The sequence below is a fragment of the Lagopus muta genome, chromosome 1 (assembly GCF_023343835.1).
Source record: "Lagopus muta isolate bLagMut1 chromosome 1, bLagMut1 primary, whole genome shotgun sequence".
In the NCBI taxonomy this organism is placed as follows: Eukaryota; Metazoa; Chordata; class Aves; order Galliformes; family Phasianidae; genus Lagopus; species Lagopus muta.
In genome coordinates, this window is record NC_064433.1 from 11,681,942 (window position 1) to 11,707,307 (window position 25,366).

Genomic DNA, 25,366 nt, shown 5'->3' on the forward strand with positions numbered 1-25,366 from the left:
AATTTTATTATATATGTAACTTTATCAGAATTTAAACAGAGAAATAAACTGCTTCTGAAGATATTTGAAAAGCAAGAAAGTAAAAGCATTTCTCTTATTCAGAAATAGCACTGCTCTTTATACTACACTAGTTCCTTTTATTAAAGAAATAATGTTTATCCCCAGTACATGCTGCTGTTTTCGCTCCCATTTTTTTATATCACTTTCAGATCAACGTTAATTCAAATAGATTCTGGTATTTTATTTTGCCTGTCCATCAATGTGCTCAATAAATTTTGTCTGTAGACTGTGGTATTCTAAATAGAATTTGCCTTAAATTAAGTTTACCTCAAAATCTCTAAAACCACTCTGTGTGGGGGAGCTGCCTGTGCAACCAGCATCATGCTGATTCCCAATTGATGTTCTTTACCCACCAAGTGACAATTAGGTGTTTTTTGCCTCTGCCTCTTACTGTCCTTCAGGCATAGCAACTGCTTCAACAGGAGGTGAAGAACATCTTTAAAATTAAATGGCTATCAACATTTTCTCAACTAGCAATTGGAATAGAGAGTTTTATTAATTTTCCATGTCTTTAGCACCTTCTTGAACGTAAGCTGCTAAATTCAACTTTATCCCAGCACTTCTACCAATTGTAATGAATTCAGAAGGCAGCTAATTTAAAAAGGTATCTCATATATCTAAGTGCTTTAATAGCTAATTGATTGTTGTCTATTGTTAAAGTGGGTACCTCGTATCTTGGTTTCTTGTGGCATTTGGCTTCCCAGGTGCTTTTGAAAGTCCCGTTGCAAGTGTTGATGACATCGTCTTCTCCTCCTCCATGGGTGCTGAAAATCTTCTAATGATATATTTGATAGTGTGATACATGATATTGCCTTCAAAATCTTCCTTTCTATTAGATAAACTATTAAATGGAATAGTTTCTGATAATTTTAGTAATGCCTGTCACTGAGTTCTCATCAGTCAGCAATATCATACTGATACTGTAAGTGAACTGGTGGTTCATCTGTCTTCCAAAATACAAGTATCTGTTAACATACTCCATATAACCTATGCAGCTCTGTTTACAGAGCCTATGTTAATGGAATGAAGCATAATAATTTCCACATCTCGTTTAGTCTCCTGCTTTGGAACAAAAATGAAATACCTTTCTGTCCTTTCTGACCTTTTCTCAGGTTGGGCAGAAGTAATTTTTTTTATGAATAAGCAAACTTCAAATAGATCTCTTCTAATCTAAATGACTTGTTTTGCTCTTCAGGAAGCTGATGTGTTTACATCAAGTTTTACAAGGCAGTGCATCAGCACTTGAAATAAGAAGTACAAATCGTCCATACTGGAGTAATGCAGTTACAGTGCAATTAATGCTTCTTTCAGGGCTCTCCTGCCTTCATTAGTGCACAGGAATACTTTCCATTCATAATTTTCTCCATGACAACTCATAAAATGAACAGTTTGTGCTCATTTTGTGCTAGTACTCATTTTGTTTCTCAGTCATCCAAGACCATCTGCACATTCTTCTTTTTCTGAAGATATATATTTCCATTTAAAATCAGCTTGCAGTTTTTTGAATATAGTAACCCAAATACTGTGCTTGAAGACCTCTTTAGATAAACTCAAATGCTTTAATTTCTTTTAAAGTTCCTGTGGACTAGGTACTTCTTCTAACAGTAAGCACATCTTTTGAGTATATATAGACTTATTTGTATGTGTTTATAATGCAAGAAGCCTACAGTAATTTGTAGCTTGCTTTTTAAGCTGAATGTGGTTTGAAGCCTACATAGTGCATTTCAATTTGCAGAATTTTTTTTTTATTCTACATCCTTTCCAAAAATCCAGCAGAAATCAGAGGAAAAATGAACTCAAAGCTATCTTTCTGAAGGACTAACTCTTGGCAAGTTGTTATTATGACAAAACCAATTTTCAAAATTGTCTTTTTCTTTGAAAAACTCTCCTTCTGAGTTCATCTGATAGTAGAAAGCGACAGTAGTGAGGAAACATCCATATTTTGCTCTGTTACCGCAACACATTTTTCAGTAGTTTTTTTCTCTCCTTCCAAGACTGAGCTACTTCTGTACTGTTCTTCTTTAGGAAAACTTATAGGGTGGAGCACTTTTAGACAGCTTCCCTAAAATGAGAATTGTCTACTACTGAAATAGTATATATCACACTGAATTATTTTGAATTTCAACCAGATTTCCTAATGCAAACCTTTTCTATATTGCGTCCAATGAATTATAATTAGTGCTTTTATTTTTATTTTTGGCTACAATTAAAATATAGCTGTAATGACTTTGGGGTGGAAAAGGAGAAAACACATAGAGAATGCCCTAAAGTGAAGCAAAGAATTTCAGTCATAAGCACCAGGAAAAGAACATCAAGTAGAATTTATGCTGCTCTGAAACATCCAGGTCAGATTACAGTTTAGTTCAGCTCCTCCATTTTCAGGAGCTAACCGTATTCTTTCACTAAGAAACAACAGCTCAGCACGCTCCTTCATCAGGCAGTCCCTCTGCCGATTGCTAAGAAACCATGCAAAGAGTCTGAGGTTGGGAAACACTAGTCCTGCATGTATTCTTCCAAAAGTAAAGAAATTTGTAGCATATGCCTTTTATTATTTTGTATTTAGAAGTAGTGTAACCCACACAGAGAGAAGCTATTTATATTTCAGAAAAACTACCAATAAAAAAATCTCAGTCTCTTAGTAACTACAGCATCCAACAATTGTAGTTATTATTATTATTCTTCCATCCTGTTAATATGGTCAAGAATGGGGAAAAAAAAAAAAGGTTTCCTTTTGCCCCACTGCAGTAGCATCTCAGCATTCAGCTTTTCTGGCCACAGCCAGAGCCGGCTAAATCAAGTCCTACGTAAAAATATATATTTGTTTTTATATTTTAGCACCCAGAAAATTCAGTGTCCCTGAAATAATTGAAACCACAACTAGAAAACCAAAATTCAACAGAAGTGAAATTCCAGTTTTTGGAAATTAGCCCAACAAATGAATTGAAATGTATACAATTTGGCTACAGATCTATAAACTTCCCTCTTTAGCCTATTTCATAAACTAACCACTGATACCTTCACCTGTCAAAATCAAATTGTGGGAAATAAGGAAATAAATGATTAATCTTTGCTCTCCTCTTTCATAGCAGTGGTCTGCCATAACTTTTTGCCATTCTGTTTTTGCAGATAATATGAGAGAATATTGGAAAAGTACTTCACTTATTCCAAAGCAGCACAGTATTTTTTGGCCTTTAACTCAGTATATCGTCTTACCTCTCTGCCATGTTATGTGCTGCTTTTGGAGATGGGCTGTCACAGATATTCCCAGTGGCGTTTGCAAGCTTCAGAGGTAGAACTGAAGTGAGTTAGACTGGGCTGTCATGTACTGTAATTCTTTATTTTATACTCTTCAGAAGGTTTAATTTTTCTGAATTGATGTTCTGTAAACTGTGAGAGTCCTAAATCTGTATTAACAAAGGTTTTACTCATTAATTTATTTTGTCAAATAATGTGATAATGTGAAATGCAGGAGGATATAGATTTATATCTTATTTCTTTCAGAGATGTTGACTGTAAGAATGAATAGCTAAACTCAATAACCCACCCATACCACCAAAACAAACAAACAAAAAGAAAAGAAAAGAAAAAAACCTAAGACTTAATTAGGAGTCAGAGGCACAATGATTACATGCATAAAAAATGTTTATAGCAGAGTGAGGAAGAGCATTTCAATGAAATTCTGAGGATGCCCCTACCTCAGTGTGAGTATTTCCAGAAAAGTATATATGATTGTTTGTAATACATAAAAGGTTTTGTTTTAACCCCAGCCTGTAGTGGACTCTCTGCCTTACCGTAGTAAAAACAAGAGAGCTGACTTGGGAGGACTTGGGAGGAGAAGAGGAATGGCAGCATGTCCCACTCAGCGACGCAGGCGGCGCCCTCCCCGACCTACCTCGGTTCCTCAGGTGCCCCTAAGTAATAGGTTTGAAACCCTGGAACTGGAGGGTGAGGAGGCTGAGAACAAGGTGGTGGAACAGCCTCTGAGCTTTGCTAAGGAGAGGCGGTCGGCTCCACGCTTGAAGACCGCCTCTTCTGGTAAAGAAAGGAGGGTGATAGTTGTAGGAGACTCCCTTCTAAAAGGAACTGAGGGCCCGATATGTCGTCCTGACCCCACCCAGAGGGAAGTGTGCTGCCTTCCTGGGGCACGGGTCAGGGACATCTCTAGAAAGCTGCCTGGGCTTATTCGCCTGTCTGACTACTACCCCTTATTGGTAGTTCAGGTTGGCAGTGATGATGCTGCCAAGAGAAGCCTAAGGGCAATCAAAAATGACTTCAAGGGTCTGGGGAGGGTACTGGATGGTGCGGGAATGCAAGTGATCTTCTCTTCTATCCCTTCAGTGGCGGGGAAGGACTCTGAGAGGATCAAAAAGGCCCTCCTCATCAATAAATGGCTTAGAGGATGGTGCAGGCAGAAGAACTTTGGTTTTTTTGATCACGGGGCAATTTACTCGGCTCCTGGCATGACGGCTGCAGATGGAGCTCAACTGTCTACAAGGGGTAAAAGGATCCTAGCCCAGGAGCTGGCAGGCCTCATTGAAAGATCTTTAAACTAGGTAAGAAGGGGGAAGGGGACAAAATGAGGACTGCTGAGGTTCAGGTAGTTCAAGGCTCAAAAGTGATCTTGATGGGTGATGAGGGTGGAGTTCGAAGGGATGGAGTGTGGCAGGGGAATGCTGCCTCCCTGAAGTGTCTATACACTAATGCGCGCAGTATGGGAAATAAACAGGAAGAGTTAGAGATCTGCGTGCGGTCACATGGCTATGATCTCATTGCGATCACAGAGACGTGGTGGGACAGCTCGCATGACTGGAATGTCGTCATGGAGGGCTATGTGCTTTTTAGGAAAGATCGGCCGGCAAGGCGGGGTGGTGGAGTTGCTCTTTATGTAAGAGAGCAGCTTGAATGTATTGAACTCCACCTGGGGGAGAGTGGTGTAGCAGTGGAGAGCTTATGGGTAAGAATCAAGGGGCGGGCTGGTATGGCTGACACCATTGTGGGTGTGTGCTACAGGCCCCCTGATCAGGAGGAGGAGGTTGATGAGGCCTTCCACAAACAGTTGGAAGCAGCGTCACGATCCCAGGCGCTGGTGCTTATGGGGGACTTCAATCATCCAGATATTTGCTGGAAAAGCAATGTGGCCAGGCATGCACGGTCCAGACGGTTCCTGCAATGTGTTGAAGACAACTTCCTGATGCAGGTGGTTGAAGAATCGACGAGGAGAGGGGTACTGCTGGACCTTATTCTCACTAATAGAGAAGGGCTTGTCAGGGAAGTAAAGGTCGGGGGCAGCTTGGGTTGTAGTGACCACGAGATGGTGGAGTTCAAGATCCTGAGTGGAAGAAGTAAAGCAAAAAGTAGGATTGCTATCCTGGACTTTAGGAGAGCCAACTTCGATCTCTTTCGGGCCCTACTTGGAGCTGTCTCATGGGCTAGGGTGTTGGAAGGCAAGGGGGCCTGTGAGAGCTGGTCAGCATTTAAGCAGCTCTTCTTCCAAGCTCAGGATCGGTGCGTCCCTGTGAGGAAGAAATCGGGAAAGGGTGGCAGGAGACCTGTGTGGATGAGCAAGGAGCTCGTGCACAAACTCAAAGGAAAGAAGAAGGCCCATGAAATGTGGAAAAAGGGTCTGACCACTTGGGAAGAATACAGGAATGTTGTCAGGGTCTGCAGGGATGCGACAAGGAAGGCTAAAGCCCGCCTGGAATTAAGTCTGGCAAAGGGGATAAAGGATAATAAAAAAGGTTTTTTCAAGTACATTAACAGTAAAAGGAAGACTAGGGAGAATGTGGCTCCCCTGCTAAGTGACGGGGGTGTTCTGGTAACGGGGGATGCTGAGAAGGCGGAGATACTGAATGCCTTCTTTGCTTCTGTCTTCAGTGAAAAAGCTCCCCCTCGGGAATCTGAGACCCTGGAGATTAGTGAGAGGATCTGGGGAATGGAAGACCCCCCTTCTGTCAGGGAAGAGGTGGTCCGGGAGCGCCTAGGCAACATCAATGTTCAGAAATCCATGGGACCCGATGGGATTCATCCACGGGTGCTGAAGGAGCTGGCAGAGGTGATTGCTGAACCGCTTTCTGTCATCTTTGAGAAGTCTTGGAAGACGGGGAAGGTGCCTGAAGACTGGAAGATAGCCAACGTCACCCCGGTCTTCAAAAAAGGCAAGAAGGAAGACCCAGGCAATTATAGGCCAGTCAGACTCACCTCTGTCCCTGGAAAGGTGATGGAACAGCTTGTACTGGATGTCATCTCCAGACAACTGGAAGAAGAGTATCAGGAGTAGTCAGCATGGGTTCACAAGGGGGAGGTCGTGCTTGACCAACCTGGTAGCCTTCTATGATGTTGTCTCTGGCGAAGGGCCTGGAGCATCTCCCCTATGAGGAAAGGCTGAGTGAACTGGGTCTGTTCAGCCTTGAGAAAAGGAGACTGAGAGGGGACCTGATCCAGGTCTATAAATATCTAAGGTGTAGGGGGCAGAATGGCGAGGCCGGACTCTTTTCAGTGGTGAGTGGAGACAGGACAAGGGGAAACGGCTGGAAACTGCAGCATAGGAAGTTCCGCACAAACATGCGCAAGAACTTCTTTACAGTGAGGTGACGGAGCTCTGGAACAGGCTGCCCAGGGAGGTGGTGGAGTCTCCTTCTCTGGAGATGTTCAAGACCTGCCTGGATGCCTACCTGTGCGACCTGCTGTAGGGAACCTGCTTTGGCAGGGGGGTTGGACTCGATGATCTCTGGAGGTTCCTTCCAACCCCTACAATTCTGTGATTCTGTGATTCTGTAAATGGCGAAATAATTTGCTTATCTATTTTGTCCTGATAATAATGCAAATGTTATAAAGGTACAATCTTGGTTTGTATCTGTGCCATGCAGGGATAATCAGTGTAAACTTGAACAAAGTATGAACGAAGGAGTTTTAGATTTTCGGGTAAGACCTTGACTACTTTCCAGACAAATACAGAAAAACATGTCCTACACCTGCAGATTATTGTATTTGGGATATAATGTTGGATTCACAGCAAAATTACAAAGTTGTTACATCCTATGATTTTTCTTGAGGGAAATATGTCTTTTCCTTTACACCTGCAAGCCTGAAGATTTCACATCTTTTCTTATTATTCAAAGAACTGATGATATAGATGTTACGCTCATAGAAATTCACATGCATATAATGTTTCCTACAATGGTCCCATGTACTTTTTGAGCATAATTAAGCCCTGCAGCACTGCTAAGTCGCACTTCTGTTTCATAAATGAGGAAACTGAGGCACTGCCGTCCTGAGTTTCTCATACTCATTTGACAGGAAGCCAGGGACTCTGACTGCCAGCTGGTTGATGTGAACGGTAACAATGCACAGCCATTAACCTGATCTGACTTCAAGTACTGCCATTTCTTTACAATTTTGCACAACAAATGTTTCATTTGCATTAAGCTGTAATGTTTGTTGACATTTATATTTCATCAGCTACCTCAGTTCCACATGGCTCTTTCAGAAAGTTCAACTTTTCTAAGCTGCATCATAAATCTGTTTTTATATACTCACATTTTTCCCTTTTTTTTTTCCAATTGAGTTTCTACCCTTCTCTGCAAAACCTCATCACTATGACCATGCAGCACACTAAGCACACTTTAAAATTCTTTTTACTTTCCTGATGATTTGTTTCATTAGTGACATTCTTCAAATCAAATGTACCTAATCCATGGTTCAGTCTACTAACGGGAAATCGGTTCAGTGAACAGGGATTTATATAACAAAAGAAGTGCTCACTTAGGGAGTACTTTTAATACTTCATTCATTGAAAAAAAATGCTAACCTTCAGATTTTTCTGACTTTAATGCTCTGGTGTTTCAGTTTGGACTTAACTGTAAATGAAAGCCTTCGAAAGCCATATAATCCATCTCTCTCATATTTGCTGAAGCACAAGTTTCATGGTACATGAACATTTTTTGTTTCTTTCTTTTTTTTTTTTTTTGTATTGTAATTATATCAGCTATGTTACTTCCAGGCATGCTTAATTCTGTTGTCTGTTCTACTTTGCAATTCTTATCAAAGGCCCAAATGTCTATTGTGTTTTATATTTTTATATATATATTTAGAGATTGTAATCCCTGCATCTGATTATTATTTTTGGGGGGAAGGGTGGAAGGTGGAGTTGGAAATGTTCCCCTTTCTATGTTAGCTGTAATTCAGCTACTGGGGTCCTGAGGCTCACTTGGTGTTCTGAGTTGTGGTAATGTAGAGAAACGCTCTTCTTACTAAATAGGTCTTGCTTTTGTATGCACAGATTACTAACTGTTTCCTGAGATGAGAATTTCCTGTATTTCTGTGATGAGAAGAAGTATATATTTCTCTTAGATTTTCCAAGGAAGTACTGATATAGGAAACTAAACTTGACTGCAGGTTACTGGATTATCTTATCACCTCACCAATTAGTTTAATTTACTGAACAATTCAGTCTTCTACGAAAAGACCAAAATCTGCTGTCATCACCACGAGTGTTCGCTTGGCTAATTTACAAAATTGTTAATCAATTCTGTTAATCTAGAAAGCTGGACTTCAGTGTCAGGGAATGAAAGCAAGCAAAACCCCCCACAAATGTTTCAAGATAACATCTTCAGGAAAATGGGATGGAGCTCAATGAAAGATTGTGCCAAATTTTCCTTCAAGAAGGAATGATTCTGTAGTGTTTTTTATTATGGTATATAGGTCATAAAATAGCAAGCCCTTTCTGCTGAGTTATGTCATGTTATGTTTCTTTTATTCTTTCATTTTTAAATCTAGTAAAATAACCTCTGTCCCTGAATGCAAATGACACTGCACAGTTCTACTGGGATTAAATTATCATCAGTCCATTTTACAATAGAGGCATTGTAGAGTCCATATATATAGAGCCCATTTTACAATAGAGGTAGGAAGGTATGATGATATATATAAATGATGATCAGATTTGGATGAAAATAGGGTTCTGAAGAAAGGAAACAAAAAAAGCTCATCTATAGTCATAGAATCACTAAGGTTCATCCTTGGTGGTTCACAAGATCATCCAGTCCAACTGTTCACCTATCACCAATAGTTTTCATTAAACGGTGTTCCTCAACACAATGTCTGAATGTTCCTTGGACACTTCCAGGATCACTGACTTCACCACCTTCCTAGGCAACGCATTCTAACACTTGACCACTCTTGTGGAGAAGTATTTCCTAACGTCCAGCCTGAATCTCTCCTTGACGCCATTTCCTATAATCCTATCACACAGAGAGGAATCCAACCCCCAGCTCACTACAGCCTCCCTTCAGGTAGTTATAGAGAGCAATAAGGTCTCCCTTGAGCCTCCTCTTCTCCAGGCTGAACATTCCCAGCTCCCTCAGCCATTCCTCATAAGGCCTGTGCTCCAGACCTGTCACCAGCTTAGTTGTCCTTCTCTGGTCATGCTTCAGAGCCTCAATGTCTTTCTTCCCGTGAGGAGACCAAAACTGAACACAGTACTCAAGGAGCGGTACTCACCAGTGCTGAGTGCAGAGGTACAATTACTTCCTTGCTTCTGCTAGCAGCACTATTTCTGATACAAGCAAGGATGCCATTGGCCTTCTTGGCCACCTGGGCACATTGCTGGCTCATGTTCAGCCAAGTATTGACCAATACCCCCAGGTCTGTTTCCTCTACACAGTCTTCCAGCCACTCTGCCCCAAGCCTGTAGCGTCGCCTGGGGTTGTTGTGGCCAAAGTGCAGGACACAACAGTTGGTCTTGTTGAACCTCATCCCATTGGTGTCAGCCCAGCAAACCAGCCTGTCCAGATCCCTCTGTAGGGCCTTGCTAACCCCAGGCAGATCAACACTTCCTATCAGCTTGATGTCTTTATCTGCAAACTTGCTGTACACTCAGTGCCCTCATCCAGGACATCAATAAAGATATTGAAGAGGCACCAGCACCTACCCCTGGGGAACACTACTCATGACCAGTGATGTGAGCAAGAATTATGTAACATAATTTTATAATGTTCACAGATAGTTGAAATGCTTTTTCCTTATGATTTGTCTCACAGATTTTCCAATGCAATTCCATGGAATTTGATCAGTCTTTGCAAATTGTATCCACATCATCATGAGTCAGGTGCATATCATCTACACACACATTCATAATTTTCAAAGAGGTGTCTTTGATCTGCTTTCAGTCACAGCAGTGATCCAGCTCATCACTCATTTCTAATGATTCTCTTCTTTCCCTCTGGGATACTTACTTCATTAAATGAGCGGCATAGATGACAGTTTTAACCATGCCCTAAACAGGACAGAAATTCCTACGAATATGCCCTTCTGAAAGACAGAACAGAAGCAGTCCACCCAATCACTATCAAGTTTTAAATTCAGAATATGCTTTCTGTTACCTGGTCTGAAAGCAATAAAATCTTCATATTCCACTCAGTTGATTTTCCTGTTGTTATAAAAAGCCAGTAGTATTCAATAGGCTACAGTACTACTGATTCTTGGTATTGATTTTGTATTGATTAAGCAATTTGTTCTTATTTAAGAATATCTGTAAAATGGAATGTTTTGTTAGGGCATGAAAAAGTTGACTAGCAGAAAAAGAATTCCAAAAGTTTACAGTAGTGCCTGCAGTACATTCTCTTACTGATTAGTAACTACTATTCCTTATACACAGTTGAGATAACTTAATATACATGAGAACTACTGCCTGCTCCATTACTTGAAATAAAATGATACTTGTCTACAAGACAAAAATCCACCATTTCTTTCAAGATCCAGGGAAAGTTATGGAGCAAATCATCTTGGATGAGATCACACGGCATGTGTGTGGCATCTGGGGGAGCAGGCACAGCCAGCACGGGTTCATGAAAGGCAGGTCATGCTTGACCAACCTCATCTCCTTCTATGACTGGGTGACCAGACTGGTAGATGAGGAAAAGGCTGTTGATGTAGTCTACCTAGAATTCAGCAAAGCCTTTGACACAGTCTCTCACATTATTCTCCTGGGGAAACTGGCTGCCTGTGGCCTGGAAGGTATAACCTTTTTTTGGTAAGGAACAGGTGGTGTCCCCCAGGTGTCGGTGCTGGGGCTCATCTTGTTTAATATCATTATTGATGACCTAGATGAGGGGATTGAGTGCACCCTCAGTAAGTTTGCAGATGACACCAAGTTGAAAGGTGGTGTTGATTTGCCTGAGGGTAGGGAGGCCCTTCAGAGGGATCTAGATAAGCTGGGCTGAGGTGAATGGGATGGGGTTCAACAAGGCCAAGTGTCTTTGGCCACAATAACCCCATGCAGTGTTATAGGCTTGGGGATGAGAGGCTGGATAATTGTGAAGAGGAAAGAGACCTGGGGGTGTTGGTTGATGCTCGGCTGAACATGAGCCAACAGTGTGCCCAGGTGGCCAACAGGGCCAATGGCATCCTGGCCTGCATTAGAAATGGTGTGGCCAGCAGGAGCAGGGAGGTGATCATCCCTCTCTACTCAGCACTGGTGAGGCTGCACCTCGAGTATTGTGTTCAGTTTTGGGCCCCTCACTACAGGAAAGACATTGAGGCCCTGGAGCGTGTCCAGAGAAGGGCAATGAAACTGGAAAGGGGTCTGGAGCACAAATCTTATGAGGAGCGGCTGAGGGAGCTGGGATTGTTTAGCCTGGAGAAGAGGAGGCTCAAGGGAGACCTCGTTGTACAACTTCCTAAAGGGAGGTTGTGATAAGGAGGAGTTCGGCCTCTTCTTCCAGGCAACAACAGGACCCAGGGGAATGGCTGCAAGTTGCACCAGAGGAGGTTTAGGTTAGACATAAGGAAGAACTTTTTCTCTCAGAGAGTGGTCAGGCACTGGAATGGTTGCCCAGGGAGGTTGAGTAGTCATCATCCCTGGCAGTGTTCAAGAGGCATCTGGATGAGGAGCTATGAGATATGGTTTAGTTTGTGGTAGCAATGGTGATGGGAGGACTCTTGGACAAGATGATCTTGTAGGTCCTTTCCAACCTTGTGATTCTATGATTCTATGATTTCTTGTAAATCTCAGGGAGTACTAGAGGTACACTTAAGATCCATAAACTAAACAATGTCTCAACTTTGATTTAGGGGACACTAGAAGAATGACATTAATCCTACTCTCCTTTTACAATGAAAAGTTTTTCAGGATCATCTTTTAATGGAACAGCAAGGCAGAAAGATTTGCAGAAAAATATCCTGTTTGTATTTTGTGCTTGCTAGGCTATAAGGATCTTTTAGCAACAGTACTAGAAATTTGCTGCTTAAAAATAGTATTTGTCAAATTTTGTATCAGAAATTAAGATAACATTCTGAATCTGAAAGGGTTGAATGAATACATACAGGATTTTGTTAGATGTAACCTTTGACACAAGAATTTTGTCTTACTGGAAAGCGGGTGCAGTGAGGTAAGCTGTGATATTAGAAATCTTGACATGCATGTCAAAGATGGGTTTCTCTTCATGTGAGAAGTTGATCCCCAGAATAAAGAAAAATGCAGCAGAAAAAAAAGCAAGATTAGTCTGTTAGCATTGGGTCTGACTGGGTAAAGGCCTGGCACTGTGGAAAAGAAAGAAAACAACAAGAACAAAAGAGCCAATGGAGATCAAGTATTATTTATTAGCAACAGACAGATTTGACTTCCATGTGGCGTACAATGTCAGTGCCTATAGAGTGAGTTGCATTATTTGATCTTTGAAGGCATGAAATATTAGAATTAGCAATTGCATAATAAAGAGCAACTGGCATGGTATTAGTTTTGGTTTGCCTTCCTCTGTATTTTTCCTGTATGGAAATAGGACCTGTTTTTTTCAGCCACTCTGAAATCTCCCCAGGAAAGAGATTCTTCCATAGCTCAGCATACTCTGTGGCCTCATATTCAACTCCAAACTATAAACTTTTACTGCAGAGAGTAACTTGAGCCAGGGCTATTCTTCATCCACAGTTGCCATGTTATTTAGTCACCTATACATTAATCCATGATCCATCTTAAGACTATAGTGCATTGCTAGTGTTTCGAAATGTTGAATATGTTTGAATATTCGGTGTCCTCTGGTGTCTCTACAGGATGTAAGTCATTTTTTTGAGAGTATGTGGGCTTTACCCTTCAGAACTCACATTTTATAATGCTTGATTTTCCTACCACGTACTGAGAAACACTGTGACTGGGATTTCTGGCAAAAGGTGCCTTGGAGACAATATAAGCAGTTCTCACAAGATTTCAAACAGTTTGACTGTGTTTTCATTTAAGGCCAAATGTTTTTTGTTTTTTTTCCTGTCTGAATTTTCTAAAGCACATTACATGGGTGTTTTGTTTGTTGTGAAGAGAGAAAGAAAGGCTGCCTCTGATTCCTAGGGAGGCCATTGCTGAAGATGCACTCAGAAATTCATATATCACAGTAAACCTACAAAAGCCACAGAGTAAAAGGAGAGATGTGAAATATACTTACAGAACTCCACCACCATTTTAAAAAAGAAAGAATGCTTGCATGCTGTCAAATCCACAAAATTGGTCTTTTACAAATCTGGTGGCTGATCTCAAGAATGAACTTTTTACTCAACCTTTCTTATCTGCCTTACTCATTTGTGTCATCTGTCAGTTGCTTATAATTTATTTTTTAATTGGCTTTCATCTTCAGACTTAGCAGGGGAGACAGAAGGATGTACAGATAAATATAGATGTAGAAATCATATCCATATCTTCCTTACTTACTTTCCTTACTGACTTTCCTCTCGTAATGTCATCACAAAACCTTATTTTCCATAAGAAACCAACCTAAAAATTGCTGTGAGTTATACTAATGAATCTACACTGACTTTTGGGAATCATTCTTGATTTATGTCAGTCTGAGAGTTATTTAAACTCTGAGCCTTAATGAGATAATTTAGGTACAGATCCTGCCAGGGCATAGCATGTGGCTTTTTACAGGTGAACAATTCCATTGAACAGGCTCAGATTTTCACCTTGTAAGTACTTGCATCTTCAGATATTTAGTTACAATTTCAAGCTCTGACTAGTCTCTTTAAGCTTTAAGGAGAACATGTATCATTCAAATGTGTTTAATACTTGAAAGAAGATTAGTAGTTGCAACTATTATGACTATAGTGAAAATTTATATGTCTGCAATCATGATAATTTCTGATTCAGAGTTACTATAAAGTAACAGCACACAATGTACAAGAATACCATACCTCTGACTCAGAAATATTTTAGAACAACAATATTAAAATGCATGATACAATACTTCTACTGCATATTCCGTGGTGGTTTCACGCTAATGTCTAGATAGACTCCACCACATTGCTTTCTCACCCTTGCTTCTCAAAGGAAGAAGGGAAGAAGATACAAAAGAATAGGGCTTAAGGGTTGAGATGAAGACAGAGAGATTGCTCATGAATTACTGAAAAAGACTTGATATAATGAGATTAATATAATTTATTGCCTATTATTTTCAGGCTAGGGCAGTGAGAAACTAAAAGCCAACTTAAAATACTGTCCCCCCCCATATAGCCTTTTCTACATTCTCCCTTCCTATCCCTCCCTCCGGGTGTTACAGGGAAACAGGGAATGAGAGCTATAGTCATCTATAATGCTTCATTTCCACTGCTTTTATATGGCCACTCTGCCCGTGCTTTAGCGTGTTTTCCCTCTCAGTGATGAGATTGTTCCTAAAGTGATCCCAAGTGGGCTTCCCACAAACTTCTACTTCTCAACATTGGTCCATAGCTCTGGACTCATCCTTCACACACTGCTCCAACACTGTCCCCACGGGCAGCAGCTCCCCCAGCCTTCCTGCCCCACCACAATCTCCTTTCCACAAATTGCAGCTCGGGCCCAGGGCTGCTTCTGTGGGCATATCCATGGGCTGTGCTTACTTCCGGCCATATCCACTGCTGCAGAGTGGGCTACTCCATAGCTGCACATGGAGATCTGTTCTGTGTAGTGTCCACGAGCTACAAGGAACTTTTCCATGTCTAGAGCACCTCATGCTTTCCTGGAACACAACTGATGTCCCTCATGGCTCGTCTCTGGCCAGTAGTGGGTGCCTTTTGAAGCCTCTTGTAACTGGCTCTCATCTGACACATGGCAGTTTCTGAGCTCTTCTCACAGAAGACAGCCTCTCAAAAATAAATAAATAAATAAGTAAATACAAGTCTTGCAGTGTGTTTGAAGAAGGGAAGGGAGAACATTCTGTTCCTGAGAAGTAGGAAAGTTGCTGCAAAAGCAAATGTCACTTCAAAAGAAAAAAACAATTTGAAGACTAGGAAAGGAAAGATGGAGCGGTAATAATAAATACGTAGTAATAAACTGCGTAATAATAACATACACACAGAACAGCAGAGGAAGATAATCCGTGTGAAATGAAAGTGCGCGGTGCTTTTTACTCTGTGCTGCTGGGCTGCTCGCGGCCGAAGAGAGAGAGGCTGCGGCAGGGACTGCCGCTCTCCAAGGTGCTGAACAGAGATGAACCCCGGGACTAAACGGAGAGGGGCAGGCTGAGGAGTGAGGGGAGTCGTTTAAACCGGAGACGAAGTAAAACCAAAATTCCCGAAAAAGAGAAAAAAAAAAAAAAAAAAAAAAAAAAAAAAAAAAAAAAAAAAGAAAAAAAAGAAATAAAGAAAAAAGAAAAAAAGAAAAAAAAATGGATTAAAATGTTTACAGGAAGCCAAATCATACAAACGTTACATTTTTTTTTTTGGTACATTTCATTTCATTTATTTAATTAATTATCGGATTTGAGATTGTACATCTTGTGCCATTACACTAAGGTTCTTATTGGTAACGCATATCTGTGTGTTTCTGCATACTCATGTGCAATATTTACTAAAGGTTTGTTTTACTAATACTAGCTTCCACTGTAGCATTCCTTGTGAATTAGATCTAATCAGTGATATACTTCCATTCTGCTGCTCATACTGAGTTAATTCCCTCTTCCAGTGGGCAAGCACACTGCAGAGTGTTTCATTTACTTGTCATGGTGAGATCAAGAAATCTATTGTTAATTATTATGGTTTCAATTCCCAACTCAGCTGCCTGTGTCAGATGTGCCATTGTGTGTGTATTTGACTATTAATGAGTAAATGGAATATTACTACATGCTTTATGAACGTGAGGCTTCTTGTAGGCATACTTTTCCAGAAAGAAATATTAATAATAGTACCAGAAAAAATCTGACCGTTTTTTACACAGCTGTCCAATAACTGATTTAAACACAAATCTGAAATTATCACTTATGTGTGCTCACATTATGTGTTTAGTATACGAAAGATATTTTAAAACAACATAAAAAGATTGATTAAATACTACTAGTAGTAACATTTAAATGTTTCTATTAACAGGAAAAATGTTCCTACATATATGTAAAATTATGAAACTATAGCAAAAAATAACATAATTAAAAGAGTATCTAATTTATCAAGTGCCCATTATACTTCATATTTACAAATAGATGCATTTGTATTTATGCTTTTGAGTAATTTCGTCATAGCTTTTTGTCAAGAGCTATTGATTTAAACAAACAAACAAAAAAATAAGAATTTAAGTTTAAAATTCTAACCTGTGGAGCTCCAAGTAAGTCACACACATTGGAAGTTTTAGAATGTAAGTGCAGTAGTATGGAAAAATGTATATATTCTCTTTTCATATGACATGGGAGGAAAAAACAGAAACAAGAACGAAAAAACAGAAAACAAGTAACAATTTTCAATTCTTATATCTCTCCAGAACAATGATGTTCAAAAGTTAAAATCAGCCATTTCATGATAAAATTCTTGTTCACTAAAGAGAAATGAAACTTACAGTCCCTTATAAGTCACTATAGGATTTAAAATAACAAATGTGGTACCATTCTCTAAGCAGTGAACTTCGGAGTTGGAAGGAAATTATCAACAAATGTGCATAGTCACAGATACAGAAGGACATTCCAGAACTAGTTTTGAATAAAATAGTTCACATGCTGTAAACTCAGAGCAGGTAGAGCTTTGGTTTTAGTAGGCAATGCCACATGAGTTGTGTAATTATGCTGCTGTTTAATAAAGACTTTGGCATCTCCATACAATACTTATTCTCTGGGAAGAAGGGAAAGAGGTCCTATAATAAAGGAAGTGTGCAGAGTGAGTCAATCAAATGCCACTGGAAGAAGAGGTCGGCACTGTGAATATACCAGTAATTGACATCTTGTGGATACCCCCACTGTAATCCAATTAAACTTTATTGAATTCCAACAGGGGGAAGCAGTAGAGTTGCAAATCCTCACTTCTGTGCTACCATAGGCCTTCCTCTTTAGAGGCACAGGAAACCAATTAAAAACTTACTTATCCAAAATAGCACACTTAATGAAAACACTGTCTGGAGAGGACTATAATTATCTTCTTCTTCTCGTCATGGGCCTGTACATGCATTATACAGTCTTAGAGAGAGAGAAATGGTAGAGTTATCCGAAGAAAAACACATAAAACACTTTCAAGTTTTTTACTTTGCTATCCACCTGTTTCTATTTAAGTTATTGACATTGTGGTGCTTATCAATTAGATTATGGTATTTGGTCTTTCTGAAACGTGTCTCACAATTGGTTGGCAAATGAAAAGGTAAGAATTTTTGTAAATGTTAGAGGTAACATTCCCTGAGCCCTCTACAAATTGATGAGGCCTATGTGCAAAATTTATGTAATGGAATGACTGCCTTTTCACGAATGGAATGTGATGCACATGCATAGACACCTACAGCACTGCAGACATCTTAGATGCAGAAATAAATTGTGTACAAGTCTTTCTTCTTGTTATTTAGCAGTATTAAACTGTAGTTCTATTATTTTGTTTGTTTGTTTTGTTACTGCTTTATATGGATAGGAATTATTCTGACTAATGATCATTAGCATACATATGCACACACGTACACATGTGTATATATGCCAAAGTCAAGGGCAATGATTCTATGATTCTATGATTCTGTGATAAAGCCTTTGTATCTTGAGTATGCCTTCAATGTGTACCTGAGCTCTAGGTTCTAGACTATTAGGATATTAGCTCTGAGACTTTTAAGTGGGTATACATAGTCCAAACTCTTGTTTTTGTACTCTTAAAAGCTTTCCTTTAGCACTGACTTCTGAAACAAGAAGAATGATCTACTGTTGACATCAGCGTTGAATGGTGTCCTTCTGCTTGATTTCCATTTTGCTCATGAATCACAGAATCACAGAATCACAGAATCACCCGGGTTGGAAGGGACCCCAAGGATCATGTAGTTCCAACCCCCCTGCCTAGCAGGGCCACCAAACATACACATTCAGATCAGGTTGCCCAGGACCCCGTCCAACCTGGCCTTAAACACGTCCAAGGACGGGGCATCCACAACCTCCCTGGGCAGCCCGTTCCAGGGCCTAACCACTCTCCTAGTAAAGAACTTCCCCCTAACATCTAACCTAAATCTTCCCTCCTTAAAGTTTCTTTAGAAGTGGTGTGATTCTTTTATTGATTCCAAATTAAAAACAGCATGAATGTCCTACCAAGATGGCTAATGTACTACCACCTCAACTTAAAGAATTTTGTTTATCCTTATTCTTCAATTTTTTTTTTTTTGTCAATAATTTTTCATCTGATCTTTGAAGAAGAGAAGGTACCCATGCTCTTATACTGTGCCTTCCCATAATTTGACAAGACAACGCAGGAGATCCAAGGGATACTGGTATTAACCTTGCTCATCATGTCTTGCTTGTTTATGTCGTTTTTAGAAGTCAGAGATAATGACAAATTCATTCCACAGAGAGGTCTGCATTAATTGCTGTCTCTAGCATAGGTCACAGCCTACACATGTCAAATGGCCTATTTATGTCACTGGAATAGGACAATGTCTATACCTCAACCTTCTTTGTTTCTCTTTCCTCTTGGCAACGTTTCTCCTCCGAACACAAAGGACTGTAGGTACACCCAAAAAACAAACTTAATTGATTTCAAAATTGTTAACTGTCATGATTATTTTTTCTGGTATTTCTGGTGGGATAAGTCACTTAGAACACAGTCAGTGCTAATTTTGTAATCGTTTCCTCAATTGTGTATATTATGTGCATAACGTATGCATTTAGATATTTTTACTTATAAATAATATTGATATAAAGTCTCAGAAGTTGAGTTTTGTCTCCTTTTACAATACTTTTGAAACATGGACTTGAAAATTCTATTTCTGAAACATAAAAGAAAAGAAAAGCATTCATGCTTGCTTGCTGCACAAAGTTCAAAGTCTTCATAAACTTACATCCCTTTTCCTATTGACTGGATACAGTTCTGTTTTAAGCATGCACCTCTTTTACTTGCATGTAAATTAATTGTGAAACAGCACAGCCTAGTTCTATGGCTTTTTTTTTTTTTTAATAAATCTGGACTTAAGGATTTATATTACGATATTATATTACAAATAAAATGGATTTTGTTTTTTTGTTTTTTGTTTTTTGCTTTTTAATGTTGATATATGCATTTGTTTACTGTTTTAAAATCAACATTGCGAATACTGAGAGTATTTCTATAATAAAGTAGACCATTAATTTATTTTCGTCATGCCTCAATAATTTGATTAGTATTTGTTGTTGTTCAAATTAAAGCTCTAATTTTTAAAACAGTATAATTTAAAACCACTGATTTTGTCAGGAAACTTTCAAATTCCTCTCAGGGGATTACCAGAGATAGACTCAGTGATAAAAAAATATAGTATTTACTTCTTGAGGAGTAAAATATCAGTTTGTACATTTTTATTGTGAGAAGTATTTCTGCATGCTATTTCCAAAACATAATTATTGTCTCCATGTTTGAGACAGATTTTCATCCATATTTATTCCACAATTTTGACTAATTATATTTACTTCTATGCATATATACCTATATATCTGTGTATGTATAAATATACCTCTTAGATGGAAGATAATCTTCCCATCTCTTCCAGCGGATTAGTCTTGTAGTTATCGCTGCATCAACACATACATCAGAAATTCTTGTTCTTTTCATGTTGCATATCAGCTTAGAGATTACAAGAGGGTTAATAGGAAGTCTAAAATCATTATTTTATTTCTTAGAAATTAAATGACTCTCTTTGTATTTTCATAAACTAAATTGAGCATTAGACAAATGATTACAGCATTTCATTGTTGAAAATATATAGTATGTTCTGCTTTGCTAAACTGAATGTTTTTGGATGCCATCACACGCATACATAAGATGTGATACTCCTGCTCTTCAAGAAACTCACTTAGTTCAACAGGATCCCTGGGCACATTGTGACTCAACTGCATGCTAGTTCTTGTTCACATTAGGCTGGAAATACTGTCTTGCAGCCCCATGATTTACATGGTATTATCACTACTGTGAGTGAGTATTTGTCTTTTCAGCAGTGACACTTGAAGCCTGTTTATTTCCTCAATATATGTATTACATTGACTTTATACCCAATAAGAGATTGCTGCTAATTTCTGAGATAGAAAACGCTAACTTGCATGCAATTCTGTTATGAGTTCCAAAGAAATGTGGGTAAGAAATACTTTGTATGAGCCTTATCAGATGATTTTTTTTCAGTTGAGTATATTCTATTTGATCCATTCTAGCAAATAATTACACTTATTTCACTACTGCTATTTCAGGAGGGTGAAGTGAAAAATCTTTTCTCTGCAGAGTCCCCAAAATTTGCAGAATACTACTTAGAACTAGAAAATGAGATATTTGATTTGGAACTGCCTAGTTGCTTTGTCTTCATATGGTACCAATGGCCTTATTTTTGTGTTTGTTGAAAAGGTGTTTGAGTGTTACAGAGGAAGGGACTACTTCTACAAGGACGTACTTACCTTAGCAGGTTAAGTTCCTAATTTTTTTTCAGCATTTAATCTAACAAAATCTAGCACAAGCTAAACTCCAGAGCTTTATGTATATATATGTATATATATGTATATGTATGTATATATATATATATATATGTGTATATATATATATATATATATATATAAACAATGTTAAAAAGTTTCCCATTTGTGTACCTTGTATCATACTTGTATCATAAAAAATGATTACATGGAAAGGGAAGGGTGGAAATATGAGTTCTGCGTATTGTGTCGTAGAAACTGAATTGTGGTCTGTGAGCGGATGTGCAGTTAATATGAGAAGGGTAAATGGTCATTTATGATATTACTGGAAGCATTGGGAAGTATTGGAAGAGCCTGTGCTGGATGATGGATGGATGAGTAGGCTTTCTGGCTTTAACTTGAGACTCTAAGAATCTTAGGAGGCCAGGCTTAAATTTGCTTTGGAATAGTGATACATCTATACATTTCAAGTATTTCAGACTGATGAAATATGAATACCTGCTTTACACTGTCTGCTCAGTTTTGCAAATATTTCCTGTTTCCTAACATTTTACAGTAAGTGCAAAGAAGATATGTGGGTTGCTCTGAAAGTAATGCCTCCTATTTATTTCCATGGAAACTACAACAGAGAATACTCTTTGATAGAGCAAATATTCTCAGCTACAAAACACTATTTTTCAACATAGTCACTACCATTTGTTATGCATTTTGCCTGCATGCCACGCTCATAAAAATCTGCACCAGCAAAGGTGTCTCACTGTCACTGTCATGACTGCTGAGACTCACCACCCACCACCTCACTGTGCTCAGATCCACTGATTGGTGGATCTGGGTGACACTCTAGTCTCATTAAACCTTAATTCTTAGTGATAATTGGAGGTAAAAATTATTCTATCAAGATTTATAGTCTTTGTTTCTTACAAGATTTGCTCAAAACTTATTATTTACAATTAAACTTTTACATTGTTAACTTTTGTGAAAATAATTGCTATTTTTGAAAGGTTGGTAATAACTGGGACTCACATAGAATCTGGGACTGCAGTTTCATTCATTCTCTCTTTCAGAGTTTGAGCTCCAAACCATGCGTAGTATGGTAGCTTTAATCATGGAAAGCGAGGGAATGGTGTCATTAGATTAGCCAGTCTTCATAAAGCCAGGTTTACATATAATAGGCCTTCTGTCAAAGATATTTGAAATTACAGCGTAATAATACTGGGATAATTCAGTCTGTAGAAGAGGAGACTCAGGGGAGACCTTATCACTTTCTACAACTGCCTGAAAGGCTGTTGTAGTGAGGTGGGGGTTGGCCTCTTCTCAGAGGTAGCAGTGATGGGGCAAGAGATGGCCTTACATTGTGCCAGAGGAGGTTCAGTTTGGGTATTAGGAAATGTTTTTTTCTCAGAAAGAGTGGTATGACATTGGAATAGGCTGTCCAGGAGGTGGTGAAGTAACCATCCTTGCAGGTGTTCAGGAAAGAATGGTTGTGACACTGACAGATGCGGTCTAGAGCAGTCACAGGCGTGGGGTGTTGGTTGGACTAGATTATTTTATTGGTCTTTCCAACCTTAATGATTTTATGATTCTATGAACATATATAGAGATAATAATTGTTTTCAGTTGGATATGGATCGTTTGCTGTTCAGATGTTAAATATGGCTTCAGCATAAATATTTAAATATTGCTTTGAAAGAAAAATACAGTCGGGAGGAAGCTGAAAGGGACTTACAGAGGCAGCATAGCATCTGTTTTCCAATATGAAATACAATTAGGTACAAGGAATAACCCCTTATCTAGGGATAGCCCCTTACTTAAGGGTAACCCCTTACTTCTAACTATTTCCAGTGAGAAGTTTAATTACGTATCTTTCCACCGTGCCTGCTTTTGTGTGCTGCTGAAAGAGAACTGGAAAGCAGAAGAATGCCTAGCGATCTCTCAGAGCTGTATTTTTCCCCCTGCTTTGTAATGTAAATGGCCAGTTTGAAAACCACCACAGATCCCTGCGCACCATCCCCGAGCATCCTTTCTGTTTTTAACGGCGGGATCACCTGACCGCCACCTAAAATGCCCCCTGCGCTGGGAAGCAGCGGCGAGCGATGGGGCTGGGCTCGGCGGGGGCTGTAGGGCTGCAGGGCTGTAAGGCTGTAGGGCTGTAAGGCTGTAAGGCTGTAAGGTTGGGGTCCGCGCGAAGCCGGGCGGCCGCCGGGGGTGGGGACAGGAGAGGCAGCGCCGGGAGAGCCGCTGCCTCAGCCCTGGAGAGGCAAAACAAAAGAGCTCGGCTGCAGTTTGGTGTGTGTCTGGTTTAAGCAGAAGATTCGAGACATTCGTGCCGAAAAATCAAAGCACAGCTGAGACTACATCTTACCGGGAAGGTATTTTCTGCTTGCAGAATGGGCTGGATCGGTACAGGTGGTTTGCAGATCATGCGAAGACAGACGGGCTGAGAGCCATGGAAAGGTGGGATAACGCTCTGCCTCTCTTCCTTGCTTTTTCTTTTCTTTTTTTTTTTTCTTTTTTTTTTTTTTCTTTTTTTTTTCTCTCTCTCTTGGTTTATAAAGCAGTGTAGCTGGGACCTGAGACAGGGTCGGTTAAAGTGATTAAATGGGCTTTAATCCCACAAAACAAAATCAGAATCAGAGGCGGTGCCGTGCCCAGCCAGATGTTCAGTGCAAACTTGGGCTGAGTCGGACTTGCCTTGCGTGGTTCTTGGGTCGCTTTTGATGTTGTCTTTGTTTAGAATAGTTCCTGTACGAAACACCATGCCTTCAGAGGGATTGCATGTTTCTTTCACAAATTGTCAGAGGACTGTTTGGTTGCTGTTCGGTTTTTGCCAAGGAAATGGCAAATGAAGGCTTTGATGATGTTTATGGGAACAGAAAGAGACAGTGACTTTGGATTTCCAGTGATGTTGGTGTGGTTACAAGTTGAGCTGTGATTGTTGTTGTACATTGTCTGTATTGTAACAATGGGCAGTTCAAGTGGAGCAAGTTTGAATGGTCTTTCTTCAGCAATTCCGAATGTATTTCACTCTTGTGCTCTTTCGCTTCTCACCGAAAGCAAGAAATGTGACTTTTTTTTTAATTTGAAAAAAAAGTCAACAGAATTTTTGAAAAAGGTGAAAGACTTGGATATTTCAGTGTCATACTTACATTTGCAGGGTTGTTGTTACTACCAGCATGCCTTAATAGCTAAAAGAAAGCCCAGCAATGTCTCATTTCTCTTGCTGGGCAGATGCATTTCTTTTGTTCTTGAGCATTTTTCCCTGCCTTTTTAGAACAAAAGGCATTTCCTTTTTTCCTTCATCTTTGTTTTTTCTTTAATGGCAGGAAGGGAGTTATGTACAAATTAGCAATTTTGCACAGGTTAATGCTCTGCTTCATTTTGAAGTAAACTGCCTTAAGGTATTAGGAAGAAAAGGGGTGGGCAAACAGGGGGGAGGCTTGGCCGATGTCCGAGAAATATTGAATTCAGATGGATTTAAGTCATACAGAGAAGCGTACATTTATCTGTAGCTGGATTTCAGCTCCATGTCATGCAAAATCTGCAGACCATAGCAGGCAGATTCTTAGCAACCAATAAATCAGATTTGTAATGGGCCTTTAAAATTTGTCTGTGAGGGGTGACTGCCTGGGTCCCCTTTGGCCAAATTAAGATGCAATCTGACAGTACAGTAGCATCTGTGTGCTGACATTTTTCTGGTGAACCTAGTGAAAAATGGCTCCATATCTCTTCTTCAGTTTCCAAAAGATGGTTTCTGAATAGCCATGCATTTTTCCTCTGTACTGTTGTTTGTTCTAATCACCGTTCTCCCTGATAATGTCTGACTGCCTTGTTTTGCTTTGCTCGCTTTAAAGTCTCTGTTTGAAGAGCCGAGGGACTGTGGTTGTTGTACCTAAAATAAAGCAGAAAAGAACCACGTTTGTTGCAGATGAGTTGTATACATACCACTAATAAAGCAGTTTCTGCCTGTGTTGCTGAAATTAGGTAAATGGGTTGGAAAATGTGTCTTAGATAACGTGTCACCCATGATATGGGTAGAAAAAAGCACCAAGTAGTGAGGGCAACTGAGAGGTAAAACTGAAAATCCTGAAAAAGGGTGTGAGAATAGATTCTTTAACAGGCAGCAGTGCACCTGTCAGTGCAGTGCCTGTTTATCCAGGGGAGAAGTTCACAGTCAGATACTACGAGACGGAGCAGGAGAGGGAGGGGGAGAGGCACCACTTTAATTGTACTACTACAAGTGTGCTTCTGGGGAGCGCCTCGCATTGAGCTGCGCAGCTCTGCCTCGGTGGCCTCAGCAGAACTTCCAGCTGAGGAAAGCAGGGGGTGGGAGATGCCTCCTTCTGTGCATGGTGAGCTGAAGGCAGGGGAGCGAGGAGGAGATCCGTGCCCTGTAATTCATGGGGTGGCAGTGGAGGCAGCTCTGCTGAGCGCCGCTTCTTTAACGTGAGGTGAGGTGGCTCCAAAGAGCAAAAGTAGGGCAGGCACGAGAC

At 39.9% G+C, this 25,366-nt stretch overlaps 1 protein-coding gene across 8 annotated transcripts in view; it reads left to right on the forward strand.

The window, feature by feature from the left end:
• Window positions 1–25,366, forward strand: part of MAGI2 (membrane associated guanylate kinase, WW and PDZ domain containing 2) — a 719,944-nt gene that overhangs the window by 304,333 nt on the left and 390,245 nt on the right. The window contains exon 1 of one of the 8 annotated variants that reach the window (XM_048953467.1): window positions 22,957–23,330. The exons of the other annotated variants lie outside the window; for them this stretch is intronic. The gene's annotated coding sequence lies outside the window, so the exon portion shown is untranslated. Of the gene's footprint in view, window positions 1–22,956; window positions 23,331–25,366 lie in introns of those variants that run through there. 8 annotated transcript variants of the gene reach the window in all.